Here is a 6566-nt window from a genome sequence, read left to right on the forward strand (position 1 = left end):
GTCTCTTTTTTCATCCCGTTCTTATTATCGCATTTTCATCCAGATTTATGTGACATGATTATTATAATTACGACGTTGTCCATTTGGTTTAAGGAGTACTAAAACGATCGGACGGGACTATTTCAATATAATTAGATGTGTTAATGGTCGGCCAAGTACCGCATTATAGGAGAGCGGCATTCCACTGGTCGTAGCACAGGCCGGTGTGGTTCTGCGCCATGAAGCCTAACTGTTGTTGCTCCGTACCGCACCGAGAAGATACTATATAAAATACATAAATAGTACGTGCTCATGCTGCGGGCGAACGTTTCTGCATTATAAATTGTGAACAATAATGTTTGTTATTGTGAATTACAATTAAATAACCAAAAGATACTGTATAAATACGGATCACAGCTTGTAGCCTTTTAATATCAGTGGACAGTCTTGTAATATGACCGAATAATAAATACTACTTCAAAATCTGAAAACTGATTTAACTTTAGCATTTTAGTTCCATTTATCTTTTTGACGGTGAAGAATATTTTACAATTTGATTACAATAGAATTTCCTAGAAGGAAGGTGGTGGGAAAAGTAAGTAAATAGAAAGAGTGCAGTTGCCCATGATCTTACGTTTTTCTACTCATCTATCTCCTAAACCTAATATAGGCCGATAAATTTCCATGGCCCTTTGCAGTCCTCACAGAACTTGTTGGAATATGGCTTCCTTGGAGCGCTAAGCATTATTCTACTGAGCAGCTGAAGTGTAAGGCAAAACACCAAGAACACTTTCTGGAACACTAAGAACACTGCTTTCTGGAACACCAAGAACACTGCTTCCTGAAACACAAAAACACTGCTTCCTAAAACACTAAGAACATTGCTTCCTGAAACGCTAAAAACACTGCTTTCTAAAACATTAAGAACACTTCGTCCTGTAACGCTAAGAATACTGAGTCCTAAAATGATAATTTTCCGCTTCAAATAATCAAGCTTGACGAGAAGACACTGTTACTGACCTCTTTGTTGTTTCTTTGAAACTAGTCAGCCATAATGACTAGTTATTTAAACCTCTTACAACGTTCGTAGCTTGCAGACAGTTCAATATACTTGAGCTTGCAACCTAAGATATTTCGAGACCGAACCAACCTATAGATATGAATTTTTGTAAGAAACTACATTTTTTGTGGGAAACGTGAGGTATATGATGTTACATATCCCCTCCATTAATTTGGCTTAGCGTTGGCAAAGCATATGACTCACGGTGATATGAAGAGTGGAAAAATATAATGGGCTAAGTGACAAAAAATTGAAAATGCTGTTTTTTCCGAAATTACGTTCTATGCAGCATGGCCGTTATCCTATATAACGGGCCAAGTGACTGTTGCATAGAAATAGTTCTAAAAAATCCACAAGATAGCATGCGCGCCAAGTGCTACTTCTGCTTTCCTTTATAGTGGGCCAAGTGCATTACAGCAGTCATAGCGTTCCTGCCACTGTCTGAGTGTTTTGGTTGCATTTTGGTTACTTTTAATTGTGATATACTTAAAAATTGTGATAAGTCATTCTAAGTACTTTAGTGCAAAATGAGTGATGATGACAAGCCTGAAAGGAGGAGGAAAGGTGAAGGATCTTGGCAAACTGCTCGTAAAAAGATGCGAACTGCTGGAAAGGCCTACACTACCAAACAAAATAAACTAGTGGAAGCAAAACAACCACCACCTGTGAATGTAAGATAATGTTATTTTACGTAATATAGTGTATGCCTATATATGAAGGTTTCTAGTTTATTCTGCATATAACATTTAGGTAGGTCCATCGTTTTCGAAAGTTACAATTTGAGGTTATGTTGGTATTAACACATTCGCTACCGAGGTCAGGGCGATGGCACGTGATGATACTGTCACTATCAGACACTGAGATACTTGGTAGCCAAAGTGTTAGCCTAGGGATACGCATTGTTAAAAATAGTAGTAAAGGAATTGAAGAGCTGGAGAATTAAACGGGCCAAACGGTTTTTTTTAAATTTGTGCAACATTGATGACAATCTTTATTTTTAGGTTGTCTGCAAATTCAAATTTGACTGCAAAAAGTTGGATCATGAACACAAGCTGAAGTTGTTTACAGACTTTTACAAAATATCTGACTGAAACGCAAAATACTTACCTAATGGGGCTAATAAACCTGTGCCCTATTAATCGCCGGCGTAAAGGTGTAGTTGCAGAATCAAGCCAAAAGCAAACATATATTTCATTCAGTGTTTCTGATGGGTCTGGAAACATTGTCAGAGTATGTTAAAAAAACATTTTAAGAGATTTTTGCTGTCACCAAAAGGCGTATTGAAACTCTGGTTACTTACCTAAAATCAGGTGAAATTACATACAAAGAAAAGAGAGGCAATAAAGGTGGAAACAAAAAATACACTCATGAAGACAACCAACGAATTGAAGACCACGTGAACTCCTTCCCCTGGCAAGAAAGCCACTATTCTAGGGCTAAGAGTAACAAGGAGTACTTGAGTCCCGATCTGAATAAAAGTAGATTACATCGGGCTTTTAACGAGAAATGTCCCGAAAACGAAAGTACTTAAACTATAATTCCCAAAACTATCATTTCGCCAGCCACGCAGTGATACATGTGATTTGCTATTAGCCTCAATGAAGGACTTGAGTTACATCATCGTAAAGCAGAAAATGCAAGAAAAAATATGGACCAGGATTACAAAAATTCGCAAATGCCCAATAGCGATGTTTGTACGCTTAGTATCGACCTCCAGCAAGTTTTCTCACTTCCAGTTTTAACCAATAGTAAAATGTATTAGTCAAGACAGCTTAGTGTTTATAACTTTGGGATACATATCGAATACAACAATGGAGTTTTTACTTTTATGTGGCATGAGGAACAGACCGGTAGTGGTGGAAATGAAATTGCCTCTGCCATACTGAAAGCCATTCGTTGCAAAATAACACCAAAACGTAAATTGATATTTTGGAGTGACAACTGTGCAGCACAAAATAAAAACACAATGCCTTTGTAATTATTCTTTTCTCATCGCAGAAGATCTCATTGATGAAGTTGAACAGAAATATCTCGTTCCAGGTCACTCCTTTTTAAATTGTGACCGTGACTTCGCCCAAAAAGAGGAGAGAAAAAGGAAATCTCATTGCGAGGTACCTTTAGATTTGCTAAGAGTTATTATTTCTGCAAGGCTTGAACATCCCTACTTAGCTTCTTTAATGGAAAACTATAACTTTTTCGATTTTAAAGCTGCATCTGAGAACACTCTCATTACTAAACATGTCCAGATTTCTACTGTTCTGTGCATAAAAATTAAAAAATCCAAACCCGGTAAGGTTATGACCCGAAAAACATTTAATAACATTGAAGAATGGAAAGAAATTAAAGTTTTTAAGCAGGGAATTACCATAGAAAACATTGCTTATTATCTGTTGCCATTGGAATGTAAAAACAGATTGACTGAAGACAAGAAAAAGGATATAAGAAGAATGATGGGGTATTTGAAAAATGAAAATAGAGAATTTTTTGAGAACTTGCTTGAATAAAATATGTGTATTCCTTTATAAAATATTATACGCATATCCCATTATAAAGGAACACTATATTATTCACATAGCCCGTTATAAGAGAAAATAGTACTGTGCACTTGACCCGTTTTACTTTTTGACAATTGAACTACTTTTAATTCCTAATCTATGATTCATAAACAACTAAGATTTCATCTCATGATGTAAATGTGTTTGTACTAGAGAATAAAATTCATTCTAATAATATTATTTGATTTTTATTATGTTTCCTTAAAAATTCGTCATTATCTCAAAACTTTGTTTTTGTCGCTTGGCCCGTTATAATGTCTCCCACTCTTCATATCTGGAGAATTATTTGAGCTATAAACTAGAATACGTGTATATTCTGCTTAGATACTACTAAAGATTCAGGCAAATTCCTGTTTCATCTGTCTATGAAGGTTATCAAATGGATTTGGTTGAGCGTCATGGAAGCCAACCATTTTGTACGATATCAGTTTCTCTTGTGTTTACCTGAGAATTGTAAAACCCTCTTTACTATCCGAATGTATGTATGTCCGTTAGACATATCGAGAATGAAATTACCTGTAGACTCGAAATTTTGCAAGTCATTGCAGCGAAACCTGTTACTCGACACTCCTACCTGGTAATAAACAAATCGTAGACTGTCATATTCGACATGGAGCCCCTCCAGTGACAAGCAAGTGTTTGTGTCATACAGCCACGATTAGGATTCCTTCATTTCCTTGGACTGTTATCTTACCCTATAATCATTCAGCTATCCAGTATCTGACAATAAAAAAATACCAGCGGATTTGACTCAAAACCAAACCTTTACAAGTTTGGTTTGGCGCTGATTCAGGATTTACAAACCAATTAATTTCGTCCAACGGAAAGAGAATTGGGTTCATATATTCGGTAATCACTTCATTTAGTACATCATTCAAATATAAATTCACTTCATAAAGCACAATTCATTGTTCTTATATGGACAATTAAGCGGATGACATGTAACAATTTAATACAATAAAATTTGTACTTATTGGTTTCCACATAATTATAACTGCAAGAGACTTCTGGGTGAGATCTATTAGTAGATTAGGAGATTGGGATTGTCGTTCGATAATCAATAGCTTTGATTGCATTCAGTATAATTAAACATTCTATTAAGTTTTAAATAAAAATTAATTTGATAAATCAAAAGAAGTCACATAAACTTATTTAAATATATAAAGATTTCATTAAGTCAGCCGAATGAAGTAGTTACCAAGATTTAATAGTGTTCATACATTTATTTATAGAAAAAAAGATGACCATGTCCAGGACCAATCGCTAACCGCTGATAAGCTGCAACTGCCATTATCCGCTACCGCTATCAACCGGTAGAGCCACCAAACGCTAATGTTACCAACCTCTGAATTTACCAAGCGCTAACGCTATTAACAGCTACCCACCAACCACTAACGCTATCAATCGCTAGAGCCCCATCTGTTAACGCTATTAACCGCTACACGGTTAGCTATTAACCGCTAGAGATACCAACTGCCTATGCTACTAGAGCCACCAAACACTAACGCTATCAACGCTTGGGCCACCAAACACTAACGCTATCAACGCTTGGGCCACCAACTGCTAACACTATTAATCCCTAGAGCCATTAACCAATAACGCTATCAACGCTTGGGCCACCAACCGCTAACGCAATCAACCGCTAGATTCGCCAACCGCTAACGTTATTAACCGCTAAAGTTATTAACCGCTAGAGTCACCAAACGCTAAATTTATGAACCGCTGGAGCTACCAAACACTAACGCTATCAGCCGCTAGATTCACCAAACGCTAAAGTTATTAACTGCTAGAGTCACCAAACGCTAAAGTTATGAACAGTTGGAGCTACCAAACACTAACTCTATCAGCCGCTAGAGCCACCATGCCCTAGCTAGACACACAAGACCCCGTGAGACCCGCTGGTACAGACTGCACCGGCAGAGAAGATCCCTTAATGATCCCAACCGTGAAACGACACCACTCGGAGGCGTATTAAAACCCTAGGCCCGCCCTATAATCTCGCAGGCCCTTGTAACGTTTACATTAATAGTCAATAAAGCTGCTAATTGCGCCTTTTCGCACATCAAAGCAATCACGGAGAGGTGGTCGTGAGATATTGGCGTGCGGAATAACTATAAAATACCGGAGAGCATTGTGGAGCTATTACCTGCATGCGGGTATACTACCCGCACTACCTGCATTACAGGCTACTTACGGCTCTGGTGTGCTCTTCAAGCGGTCAAAGACGAAATAATACCGACTAAGGGACATCCTGGCTGCTTCGCGGATCAAGTCCTGCGTGGATTTACTCTCACGTTTCGTACTCGAGTGTGTTACCCGTAATGCCAGTGATTACAGAGTCACTGAGTTTTTCAAACTCTTGAATCGGTCGAAACTGTTCTGTCTGCAAAAAGTATTTAGCTTACATCTTGAATTTGACAATGTTACTAAACCCTCTGAAATATTGAGGTTGTGATAGTTATGCCAGTTCAAAAAAGATACTCCGAGGTTTTCTCCGCAACTGTTATTGATATCGTACGAATAAGTTTTGAGAAGATTGTGTACCATTTTTGAATTTATTTTTATCTCTTTATACCAGTTCGGCTTCTTCAACTGGCACTAGCGTCTTGTCGTTGGTAATAATCGTGGTGGTAACTCCTGCGGATGATCAATTATTTAGGTTAATACCGCACTATCCGGATTGATTGATAATTCACAACTTTTTTATTTATCTCTTTTTAAAGAAGCTTTCAGATTTTAGGTTTTCTTCAAGTCTTATTCGCATGATAAAATCGTGTCTTTAGAAGAAAATGATTTAAAAGAGTAAGATTTGGTGGGGTGTACTACAGGAGTTCTTTTGTTAGTTAGGAATACCTCAAGGTTCAGAATTAGGACCACTGTTTTTCTTGTTGTTTATCAATGACAGCAACTATCTTTACAATGACTTCTACCTTTATACTAATTATATTAATAGACAATCCCATGACTACTCC

The sequence above is a fragment of the Homalodisca vitripennis genome, chromosome 5 (genome assembly GCF_021130785.1).
Source record: "Homalodisca vitripennis isolate AUS2020 chromosome 5, UT_GWSS_2.1, whole genome shotgun sequence".
Taxonomy (NCBI): Eukaryota; Metazoa; Arthropoda; class Insecta; order Hemiptera; family Cicadellidae; genus Homalodisca; species Homalodisca vitripennis.